General features: G+C 35.2%; 1 protein-coding gene across 2 annotated transcripts in view; it reads left to right on the forward strand.

The window, feature by feature from the left end:
* CSMD1 (CUB and Sushi multiple domains 1) overlaps nucleotides 1-12,862 on the forward strand; it is a 1,128,271-nt gene that overhangs the window by 708,450 nt on the left and 406,959 nt on the right. The window lies entirely within an intron of this gene.

Below are 12,862 nucleotides of genomic sequence, written 5' to 3' on the forward strand. Positions count from 1 at the left end.
TGTTGGAAGCATCACATTTCCAACGAGCTCAAGCGTGGCACCTCTCCTTGTCGGCTCCTCTGTTACTTGCAGAAGGAAGTTGTTCTCCACACAATCGAGGAACCTCCTGTATTGCTTGTGCCAGGCAGTACCATTTCTCCAACAGATATCAGGGTGGTTGAAGTCTTCCATGAGAGCAAGGGCCTGTGAGCGCGACAATTACTGTGACAATTAGAATTGTCACAGTAAATTTAGAAAAGAAAATTACTAACAGCATTTGATAAAATTAAAAAAAAAAAACAGAAAAAAAGCTATTTTCTAGCTCTTAAGTGATGCTGAATGGAATTTGCCATTAATGAATACTGAGACAATTTGTATTTTATTAAGTTTATTTTTTTAGAAAGTAATCCAGTCGATATGGAAAAATCAAGGAGTAGATAATCCATCATTTCTCTTGATTATTGTCTTCTGTGGTTGTCATGACCACTGTTAAATTATGTAGTCCTGTCTTCTGACTTGTATTAGTCTTGTTTGAGCTTTCTATGTCCAATAGTGACCTTATGCTTTCCCTCAACAGAGTAAAATGCTTAAAATTCCCCTTTTAAAGCACCAAGTCATCTCCCAGTTTCCTAGATAATCTAATGAGGTTGAGCTCTTTAACTCTCTCATTGGAAGAACTTTTCACCAGCTACTGCATTTTTATTGTTAGTGCTGTTTGAAGTGTCCAGTGACCACTTACTTGATTTTAGCTCTCTTAAGATATTAAACTAACACTGCACTACTAAAACTACATTTAACTTTTTTCCCATGTATCTGTATTTTTTTCCTACTGCTAACCCTTAGGAAATGGATTAGCTAAGTTATGTTAAACTATGTGACATACCGTAGGGGCATAAATCATTGTTCTTAACTCTGTACACCTGTCATGGCTGCTGTAGGTAGACTTCGGTTGTTCATTTATCTTTTTTCTTCCTTTGTTTTTTATTCTTTCACAGTGTGTGTTTTTCCTCACTTTGATACTGTAACTGCAGATTTCCCCGCATCCTATCATACAATCGGTAGATCATTTGAGAGTCTTTTATTTTGACTTGTTTAGATTTGGGTGTGCGAAGTAATTTTCTCTGAGTTTTTGTTTGGTATAATTGATATACATTTCAAAGACACTTACTCAGCTGTGTGGTAAAATCTGCACAAGTCTACAACATGATAAGCTCTCAGAGAATGTTTGTTTATGAACCATCAAAAAAAAATTATTATTTTGGCCTAAACTTCATATGTAACTGTTGATTGGGGATAGCTCCTGGTTTGGGAATTAACTTTAACCATCCTTTCCAATCTGATTTTCAGTCTCTGTCAAAACTTGAGTCCCTTAATGTATCTTTGTCTTAATGTATTTTTGTCCCGGTTTAAACCCAGCCAGCAACTCGGCACCACACAGCCATTCACTCACTACCCCAGGTGGGATGGGGAAGAGAATTGAAAGGATGTAAACCACATGAGTTTAGATAAGAACAGTTTAATATCTAAAGTACAATATAATACTAGTATTAATAATGATAAGGGAAATAACAACAGGAAAGATATAAAAGAGGAAAGGAAAAAAAAAAAAAAAAAAAGAAAAAAGCCCCAACAACAGCAGTGGTGCCCAATGCAGTTGCTCACCACCTGCTGACCTATACCCAGCCCAACCCGAGCAGCGATCTGGGTCTTCCGGTTAACTCCCCCCAGTTTATATGCTGGGCATGATGTGCTATGGTATGGAATACCCCTTTGGCTAGTGTGGGTCATGTGTCCTGTCTCTGCTCCCTTCTGGCTTCTCGTGCCCTTCCTCACTGTCAGAGCACGAGACTGAGAAAGTCCTTGATGGGGCTGAGCATTACTTATCAACAACTAAAATGTTGGTGTTATCAGCACTGTTCTCAGGCTAAAGCCAAGACATGAACTACTAGGAAGCAAACTAACTCTATCCCAGCCAAAATCAGGACAATTTTACATTGTCACCTAAGAATATAAAATACCCAATAGCATTAAGCACTGGCCTGTATTTTCTCATTTTTAAATTTTTGTTGATTGATCAAAAAGGAGATTAATACAAAAAAAAAAAAAGCAACAAACAAACCAACCCCCCCCAAAAAAAAAACAATAAAAACCCCCACACCTATGATAAGAAAATAAATATTTGACATCTTGTCTTCCAGTGCATTCACTATATATTTATCCCTTCTGGAAAAAGCTTAGGTTTGGTTTTTTTTTTCCATGTACGCTTTTGTCCCTATACTAAACTTAGAAGATACCATTTATTAGCTTAGTAATAGTCTATACCTTGTTGTAAGGGAAGAGCATGAGAAAGCATTTGGACTGTTTCCTTATGAATGTGACATGTGCATCCTCTAAAAGCCAGCTTCTTAAAATAGCTGCTCCTGTGATGTCTCTTTAACATTCATAATTAATTTGGCTAATATATAACGAACAGCAGATGGTTAAGATAAAACTGTATCTGTTCCTCCCATTTTTAGAGATTTGAAACTTTTCCTTTTCCAGTTTTTCACATTAGAAATAATCTTTGGATTTATTGTTAAAACTGCCATCTCAAAAGCATCATGCATTCCTGAAGTTGACCATCTTGTCTGTTTTGATGTCACATAGTCTTTCTGTTTTCTCAAAATTTGAAACAAAGCCCAGAAGTTGACTTAGCATGACAAAAGGAAAACACATGTATCTAAAAGAACTACATTTAACCAAGAATATAGAAGAATTGGACCCTACGATAAAGCCCTCAAGACTTAGTACGAAGTTTAGGTAGAATTTCTCAGTGCCAACAGAGTGGCATGTTTAACAAAGACTCAGATTACATACAGCTATTCCGTGACACCGAAGGCTTTCTATTAATAAGTGTTAGCACTAAGCCACTATAAAGGAGCATATTATTATGAAGCCTTGATTTTTTTTTGGCATTGTCAGAAGAAACAAAGAGCTCAGTACAAGTGGAAGCTTGTACTTTTTTTCATCCAAGTTGCCACAGGCAATACTTCTTTCTTGAGTGTCTAATAAAGTTTCTGTGTTGCTAAGAAGACTCAGGCATAGCTCCTTTGTGATGTCGGTACTAAGCAGATGCTGATCTTGTAACACCCATTAATTCTTTGACAATCGTTTGGCATGGTGTTATCTTTTCTGCAAAATAAAAGATGAAATTGAAATACTTTGAAAGTAAGTAACATTCTTCCAGACTTGGTAGCTACTCTTTGTGAAAAATTGTGTTAAGCTCCCTCAATGCCTGGCTCCTCCAAAGTCCTTGTTTGAAGGCATCACTGTCCCAGGGCTGCCTAACTTCTAAACCGGTTGTTTTCCATGCTGTTCTATTATGACACTGATGCATCACCAATGAACTTTGTATTTTCCAGTGCAAAAATATGCATTCAGAAAAAGTTGACAAAACTGTAGGTTTCACTGATTTTTAAACTAACTTGTAGCAATATAGAGAGGGAACAGAAGAATTTGGACATGAGAATTTTAAATAAGAGAATACGCACAAGTGATGGAGTATGCACAATTATACAGAAGGATGAAGGTATGCAGGTTTTCAAGGAAACGTGTATAACCTATGTGCAATCACGGTGTCAGTTAAACTCCTTAGTTTATATTTGGCAGTGATTGAAAACATTCACGTGGTCAGGTTTTACATGGCAAGAAATTAGAGACATCAAATAGCAGGCCGTCAGTTTTACCCCACTTGCGGTTTCTTCATTATGTATGATGAAAGAGTTCCTTCAAGTTCATCTGTGTTATGGATAACAGTCAAATGATCAGTGGAAGAGCTGTGTTTCAGAGATGTTTTCAGTCCAAACAACACATCTAATTTTTCTACAAAACCTGAAAAGACAGTCACAATACTGACTTGAGAATAGTATTTTCTGATGAACATTGTGATCATCCCACTGAGTGGCATGATGGAGCTGTTAATGGAGAAGAACCATAAATCAGCTTTTGACACTATAGTTGAAAGGCTATATTTGAACTAGTTTTCAGACCAGGAACTAAGTGAATCTCATTTTATGATTTATCTTTTAGAGACAATCCCTACATACTACTACTTAGTATGCTCTGTGATAGTTATATTTATAGTGCAAACTGTGCTGATACTATTTCCAGAACTCTGGAGGACATCTGCAGGCACTGAAGACTTGATGCCTGCTATACTTGTTTTATTATGATATATCATATATTGATAGCACAAAGGAGCTAAGGCAATCCATCAGGGCAAGGGGCCAGCTAAGTGACATAGAGAAGGTTACCGGAAAACGAATGGCTGTGCTTCTTTTTAAACTTGCACATCCTGTGTCAGCTTATACACAGGGAATGAGAAAGATTTGTGTAAAAATGTATCGTGACACCAATTTATCTTGAGGCTGCACCATTTGTTCACTAGTACTGCATGCAGAGATTTCTAGCACAGGGAGCAGGTGGATGGTCTGATAGTGGCAGGCACTGCTTTGCTGGATTGATGGAACAAGAAAGCCAACTGATCATGAACTTGCAGCTTTTACAGGTAGCCATACAGTCAAAACATCCATGCCCACTGTGGAGCTTTCTGGAGTTTTAATACTGATTTGTAAGGAAGATTTCGAAAGTTGATAGTGAGAGAAACATTGGGATATTGTATTAGACTGAATAATCTTCAGGCAGGGAATACAAGAAGCAGCAGAAGGTTGGATTATTCCAGCGAGTCAGTTTAAACTAGAGCTTAAAAGGATCCTTCTAGGTTATTGAGCCTGGGGCCTTGTTTTAGCAAAGAATTTATTATAAAATTCCATTCACAAAATAAAATGAATGGTAAGATTAAGAATGGTTGTTTTTTCCTATTCTCATAAATACTAAACTTTTAGAAAGAATTCATGGTACAACAGACCGTTGTGAGGCAGAAGAAAAGCCCAAGATAGCTAATGATCTATTTACTGGTCCCACATGGCTTGAGTAAATAGAAATAAAATCTTAATATATAAGCAGAATCTGGAGAGAATATTGATGTTGCCAAATGTGGAATTGTAGATCATTTCTTTCAAGGACAAAAAATGGTAGTAGTCCTGCAGTTGTGTCTTTGGAGGAGAACACAGAAAGACTGAGACACTAGGGCAAAGCAAACGGCACTCAATTGGACTCTGCAGTCTGAATTAAGAAAATACTTTGTTTCAAAACAGGAGCGCTCAACTAGAAGAAAATCTAAGCAATCAAACTAAAGCAAAAAGAAATTGATGAATTCTGCAGTGAGATAAATTTGCTAATTCCTGTAAATAATGAAATAATAATCCTATGAATACTATTGCAAATACATCACTGTTTCCTACTGAACTCTGCGAAATTTCTAAAGCTAAGTGTTATAAAGTGTTATATTTCTCTTCTTTTCCTGTCAATGTACAACATACAGAAAGTTTTTTTGTTTTGGTGTTTGTTCTGTTGTTGTTTTTTTGTTTTGTTTTTTTTTTTTTTTCCCTGTACATTAGCAAAAGGACAGAACCATTCAAATGCATTAAAAGTGACACTGGTCTTCAGGCTAGACCTGAGAGGCCATACATGTGTTCACCATGTACTGGGCAATATGCTGTCCCTCTTGACCTTCAAATATCTGTACTTTGGAAAAATCTGCAGTGAAAGGCAGCCAAGAGCTGAACTCAGCAGAGCAGCACCAGAAGCAGCTTGAGGAAGTACCAGCACATGATGTCAGAATATTTCAGCTTTGGGTGGTAGCCAGTATTAGAGGCCTTGCAGGTTATTTCATGCAGGAAGAAAAACTGGCAAGAAAAAAAATGTTAATGTCATCCAAGATGAGGACCGTTACAAAGAATGTGCTAGGAACAAACAGTAAGTGTTTGAGTAACATAAAGGTATTCTCAAGGCCTAAATGTATTAGATACAAAAAGGCTAAATTAGATCAATCATAGCACTGTGTTAACTGAGACATGTTTCTATTCTGGCACCTTAACTGGCTTTAATACTGTATTGTACACCATTTACCTGTTTGCACACATGCAATTAAATGTAGGTGTAATCAATTAATTTCATATGCTAGCAATCCTAGAAAAAACTACCATGATCATAGCTACTTATTGTTTCTCAGCCAAATGACATCTGGTTATGGGTTATTATTATAAAATAATAAAAAATAGGTTTAAAAAGGGTCTTGGTAATCTAACCCTATATCATAAAAGAGCCAAATATATTTGACTGTAGTTTTCAGACCTTAATTTAACATGTTATTTAAAACTTAAAATGACTAAAATTCCACAGTTTTTCTGGGTAATTTATTCCAGGGCTTCATCACTCTTACTGTTAAAAAAACTTCCTTGTATAACCAAAGTTTCCCTTGCTACAGATCGAGAATGTAAGTTCTTGATCTAGCCCCAGTGGAATTGCAGAAGGTATCTTTCCCCTATGCAGTTCCCTTTTTATGTTTAAGTTTATCATAACTCCTCAAAACTCTCTGTAGATTTATTTATTTCTCAATTATTCCCTGCAAATAGAGAACTAATTTTTCACTTTTCCATATTTTCTTACCAATTTCTATCATGTATCTTCTAAGTAAAATTATCAAACCAGAGTAAGACTGCAAATTCTTGGTGCCAAAGACTACCTGCTACCTGTTAATTTATGGATGTGTAGGAAGTACATGTAACTTTTTTTATTTGTTGTTTGTTGTTTTTTTTTTTTTTAGTCTTTATTTAGTATTTCTTTTTCTTCTGGTGACAGAAGGGAAGACAGACATATTAGTTTTTCCTTATCATCCCAGCAGGCAACATGCTCTGAGAAATCTGAAACTCTGCATCTTACAGGGCACAGAGCAGGCAGCACTCTGTAGGACCTCTCTCAGTGTATTTTCAAATATAACTTCAAATAAGAAGTAATTGCTATGAGGAATACAAGAACATAATAGCCCACAGTAAGAAGTAGCCCATAACATATTAATAAAATTCACAGAAAATTTTATTTCTTGCCTTGAAATTATAACTGAAGAACTTATATATGTTAAAAAAAAAAAAAAAAGTTAATTTACAAATTCCGCTTGTTTGGTATCAGTGGTTCAGGCAAAAACATCTTCCAGTGTCAGAGAAAAATTATAAACATGTTGAATTCTGACAAGGCTTTGTGTAGATTTCAGACAGGTTTTTGCTGTTTTCAAGGTGCATATATAATTTGTTTAAAGACTGTTTTAGCTTCTCTTCTTCAAATCAAACAAAAACCTCAGATGTAACTAAATGGACTCATGAAGAATGAAAATGAAAGATTTATCAAAGATCAGGATTTAAATAGCTGAGTTTACTGTTGGAAAGATGCAGAATCTGCCAGGAATTCATATTTTGTATATTTTTGTGTACTCTTTGCACCTGTGAAATATATATATATTTTTAAAATATGCATGGGCAGAGAATATTTGTAAGACTTTTTAATGATTTTGTTTAGTCTTATGTAATTGTTAAAAACACTGTTTAAAACTATCATGAAAAAAGCAAGCCTTCGCATTTTTCTTGAGCAATTGGGAGTATACCTGAGGTTGGCCAGTTTCAGAGAACCATCCTGGGAAACAAAACTGTGGAAAATAAAAATAAATTTAAAACATTCATCGTTGTATGAATTGTAGGAAACCATCCCTCTGTAATGAACTGCTGCATATGTTTTTGCAGTAGTAACAGCAGTAGAGCAATTCTTTTGTGAGTTACTCTCCTGTAGAAATAAATGTGATCAGAATAAAATGGAGATAATTTTCCTTCTGAACTGTCGAGAGGTAGGAATGTAGAGAAGGCATAGTATATTGAAGTGCCTTATGGCTTCACAAAATAAAGCTGATAGTACCAATGTCTGTTTTCACTTTCAAAAAAAACCCTGAATTAAAAAATATTTTGACATTTTTAGGGTGCACTTAAGGTGCATTATTTCTAAAAATCCACACTAGAAATATGTGATTTTTATAAACATTTTTTATATTTCCAGTTCTCTGAGACAAAGAAGAAGAAAAGGATGAGTATGTATATTTGGATGTGATTCACTCCTACTGAAAATATTCTGATTAATAGATTATTAAAGTGATAAGATATCACAATTAATTTTGAACATGAGCAGTGCATCTCCAAATCTTCTCCATAATGATAAAAATTCATTAAGTTACTCAGATCTCATTGTAGTAAAGGACTCACTGAAAAGTATGTAGGGAAAAAATGTAATTTTTTCCTCCTTTTGCTGTATTTCTGATCTGCCATTATATAGTTGACTGAAAATGGAAAAAAAAAAATCATTCAGATCACTCTTTGCAATATATTAGTTTGAAAAGATCAATTATTCTATGAGTATTCTCTGAGCTAAGAAAACATTGTAATGCTTGCAATGTGCAGTATAGTAATTTGGTTAAAAATAACACCACCACCAACAGCAAAGATAAAATATTAGATCATAGGTGATTTTTGTTAACAGTAATATTTTATAATAAATTTGGACTAGGCATATAAACATTCTGTGGAAAAGATGCATTCTACCAGATATGTACAAGTATAACTGAAATTAGAGTCTGACAACCATAGCCAAATTATTTCAGTGAGGTGCTAATAACTCAAAGTGTGTTAGAAATCTTGGAATAAAAGTATACTCTTACTGAATGTTAAGAAAACTGTTACACCCCTCCTGTTCTAATTAAGTAATCTGAAAAAGCTAAAATGAAGTCTAATATTTATGTGAATTGAATTTGAATATAAACCAATAAGCATCATAACCTGATATTTCAAGGAAGAACTAAAAATCAGAGCAGAAATCCCCATGGGAAGACATGGCACTGGGGATTGTCTGACTATGCAGACTGACAGCTTGCAAAAGCACAAAGCGAAACTGTGCTGAGAGGTTAGTACTACCGTGGCTTGCACATAATGCGTCTTGAAGTGTAAAGGCAGTATGAAAGTTCAGCACCAACAGTTCTCCACATGAGACAGTTTCAAACTATGAGTGATAGTCATATTCTGTGCAAAGCCCTGAAGCTTCTGCCCAGAAAGATAGTACTCATTGAGACCACAAACAGCTATTTTGTTTAAAAGAGCAGGGAAAAAAACACAACAAATCAAACACAACTTCCAAAAGAAGTACAGGTCATAGTCTGTTAATGTAATATGAACAGGAAGAAGAGTCATTCCTTTGCACCAAATACCTGCTGAATTAATTTTGGCCTCTTTCTTCAACCCACAAAGAGACTTTGAGAAGCGTACGAATAGTCGTGAACATTGATTCCTAAATGCCTGTCTCCAGCCATGGCCTGAAGCAGATTTGCATACTTCTTGTATGCACATTAGCCAGTAGAGTTATACAACTTGAAAATGTTACTGTAACTTTCATGATCTTTTCAAATAATTCCAGGCATATATTCTTTTCATGGCTGAATTTAATTTAGTTACAGCAAAAAGCTAAGAAATGCCACCAGTGCCTTCCAGTAGGCTGATAAGATTGTCTTGTACATCCAGTGCTCAGCCCTGCCCTTGTCCCTGAATGGGTATCTCATCTCCAAAAGAGTCTTGAAGTTATGATTAACAGAAAAGGTGAAGTGAGTTAATTCAGTCAACTGAATATTTAATATAAGACAGCAGAAAGCTGTGCAAATTTAAAAAGTAATCACTTAAAAGCTGGAAAGTGATATTCATAGCTGACATTATTAACGTAAACTCATTACTTTTTCTTCTGATATTAAATAGCAAATAATCTTTGAAATCAGGAAAACTTTTCTGATGAAAAAACAATCATGAATTAGAAAAGAAGTATCTCAGAAAAGATATTCAAATGGGATTTAAATGGTTATAAAATGTGCAATTTAGAGTACTTTTTTAATGTTACAGAAGGGGTTGAACTGATTGAATCAAACCACAGTGCTCAGTGGTCTCTATTTCTCTTTCAGAAGATGAACAGGTTGTAAAGACTATACTTTCTTCATACTTTAAAAAAAAATAGAAGAAAACACTATGTAGGCCACAAGCAAAATCTCACACACACAAGTGTAAAGAGGCAGAATTTTGGTATTTCTCTCTCAAACTGTCTCATTTGTGGATTGCTGTGTCTCATGGGTACCTACATCTGGCTGTCTCCAGACATAAAAGCTTACATCACCTTAATGTTACTGTCTAAGATGTAGGGATCTAGCTTGAGCAAGTGCTATATGCTTCTGTTATATTTTATGGAGAATAAAAGGCATCTCTAGGAGATGATTCATTGTGCCTGTTTTAGAAGGGGATAAATTGTCCCCTTGAGTTAGCTATTTCTCTTCATAAAACATACATTTTAGATGACTGATCTTAAGTATTATGAATCCCCTATCTAATATTCTTGAAGAGAGATACAGAATGCCTTTTTCTTGACATGTGAAAAAAACTCCAAGGATGGAAACTGCAGGACCTGTTTTGAAGCTTGAATGTTTTAATAGTAAAGAAGTTTTTCATATATCAAATCAGAACCTCTCTTATTTCAGTTTATGTCCTCTGTCTTTCAAATAAAGCTGATGGGTATCATTTTTCTCCATTCCCAAGAAGCATGATTCGTCTATCAAATACATTCAAAAGTGAACTCCCACAAGGAATTTAAGTCATGATTGCCACTTTCACCCTGAAGTAGGGTCACAGGGCAATGATAAAATCATAAAAGAATCTAGGTTGGGAAAGATCATCAAGTCCAGCCATTACCCCAGGACTGCCAAGACTAGCACTAAACCATATCACTGAGGCCTGCATATACATGGTTTTTGAACACTTCCATGGGCAGCCTGTTCCAAAACCTGATCACCCTCTCTGTGAAGAAATTTGTCCTAATATCCAGTCTAAACCTCCTCTAGTGCAACTTGAGGACATTACTTCTTGTTCTATTGCTTGTTACTCGGGAGAAGAGACTGACACCCACCTCACTGCAGCCTCCTTTCAGGCAGTTGTAGAGAATGCTCAGGTCCCCTCTGAGCCTTCCCTTCCTCAGACTAAACAACTCCAGTTCCAACAAAGAGAAGGAGGAGAGTGTAATTCTTTCTATCCTCTGTATAATAACTTGATGGGTTTATCACTCATCTGTGAATGTAAGTAGTGTGGATTTTTAATCCTTCAAGAACTCTTGCATGTTTTGCATGCAGCTCAGATACTAATAATCTGTGAAATTCATCTGTTGGAGGGACCACAACTCCAGGCAGCATCCCAGGTATTCGTTACATGAGTTGTTCTTTTTCCATTATATACAGAGCAATTTTAACAGACTGGTTATGCAGCCTAAGAAAGCAGAACATAAGGTGGCACTTGATGGAAGTTTTAGTACCTAAGTATAGAAAGCAACCCTAAGAAAACCATATCTATGAGGTTTACCCTTCTAGAAGCCCTTGGAAATATTAGCCTTACTGTCTTCATCTAAGACTCCATATAATGTCTTCCTGTCTTAAAAGAAAACACACACACTGCCATCAAATCCATTTCATCCTATGCCGCTACAACTGTGTTTCAATCGTCTTTCATCATTTGAACGCCTGTTTTCCAGGTTTAGACATAAATGTCTGCACTTGCAACATACATAGCACCAAAAGAAAAAAAAAGAAAAAAAAAAAAGTGTAGTTTCTGCAGTACTTGCTCAGTTTCAGCATTTAGGAAATGCCTGTTTCAGTCTGAGGTTGCAAAAGCAGCAGAAGTCCAATAGAGAAACAAATACAATGAAATAATGATTTTTAATGCAGTCTTAAAAGGCATCTTGTCTTGCTGCTCCTACCACTTCACTTCTTAGAAATATTTGCATATAGATCAGTGTATGGTGGATAGTCACAAAATTTATCCCACACCTAGAAACTATAACCAATAATCTGTGATATTCATTTACATACTATGTTTGGATCTAGAATAAATGGTTGCATTTTAAGATTATTAACCACTCCAAGCTCTAGAAAAAAAAAGCATTTAATATGAAAGAGGAAAGGATTACTGCTTTTTCACTAGCTATTTAGCTGTTATTGTTTATTTGCACAATAGTTTTGAATTGTCCAGACTTGTTTCACAATTATTTTCTACTTCTGATTTTTTTTCAGTTGATCAAGTTCTCCCGAAGCCACAGAACTAATAAATTTCCTGTGAATGGATCCTATATTTTTACACTTTTCTTCCACCATTACAATTAAAAATCGACCCCATATGTTTCTTAATGTATAACTGTTCTACTTTCTTCTCATGCCTTTTTCTACTTTGCTCCTTATCCCTCCCATGGTGCGCTAACTATTTAGTCAGGATAGTCTGGGAGTTTATCAGCCATTCAGCTGGCTAAAGAGAGAAAACATATTTTAAATTTCTGATGCATCTGTTCTCTCTCACAAAACTTTTTTCCCATTTGAAAGCATTTATTCTCTTTCTTATTCTGTTGAAATTGCCCTGTAGATTCAAAAGGAGTTAGGTGAGATGAAGAATGTAGCATAGTATATTATAACCTTAATTTCCTTAGAAAACTGAACTAAAAACATGTCTTCTATTAAGATTAAAAGAAAAGCAGTTGTGAAAATTGCATTTAAATGTTGTGATCCTCTGATTTGTGTAGATAATGTAAAATATTTAAGAAATAAATTAAAATAATGTGTAAGATTTTGTAATATGCATCACAAATATAGGAAATCCATACATGTAATGAGGAAAGGTTTTTTTCTTTTCTTTGACCCTAAGGAAACTTGATTTTGAAATACCGCAAAGATAATGTCTGTTTAAAAAGGACATCTTGAAACATGATACATGATTGTATTTTTGTAAAAATATATTTGGATTATCACAGAAACTATAGTTATTTCAATCAGTCTGTGGGATTCCTGTCTAGCTTTGTATTACTGTCGTGTATGAATTGGCTGTTCTATGTCCTTTTAATAAGT

The sequence above is a fragment of the Neopsephotus bourkii genome, unplaced genomic scaffold (genome assembly GCF_033783945.1).
Source record: "Neopsephotus bourkii isolate Nb327-2 ecotype Australia unplaced genomic scaffold, CSIRO-AGI_Nbou_v1 NB_756, whole genome shotgun sequence".
In the NCBI taxonomy this organism is placed as follows: Eukaryota; Metazoa; Chordata; class Aves; order Psittaciformes; family Psittacidae; genus Neopsephotus; species Neopsephotus bourkii.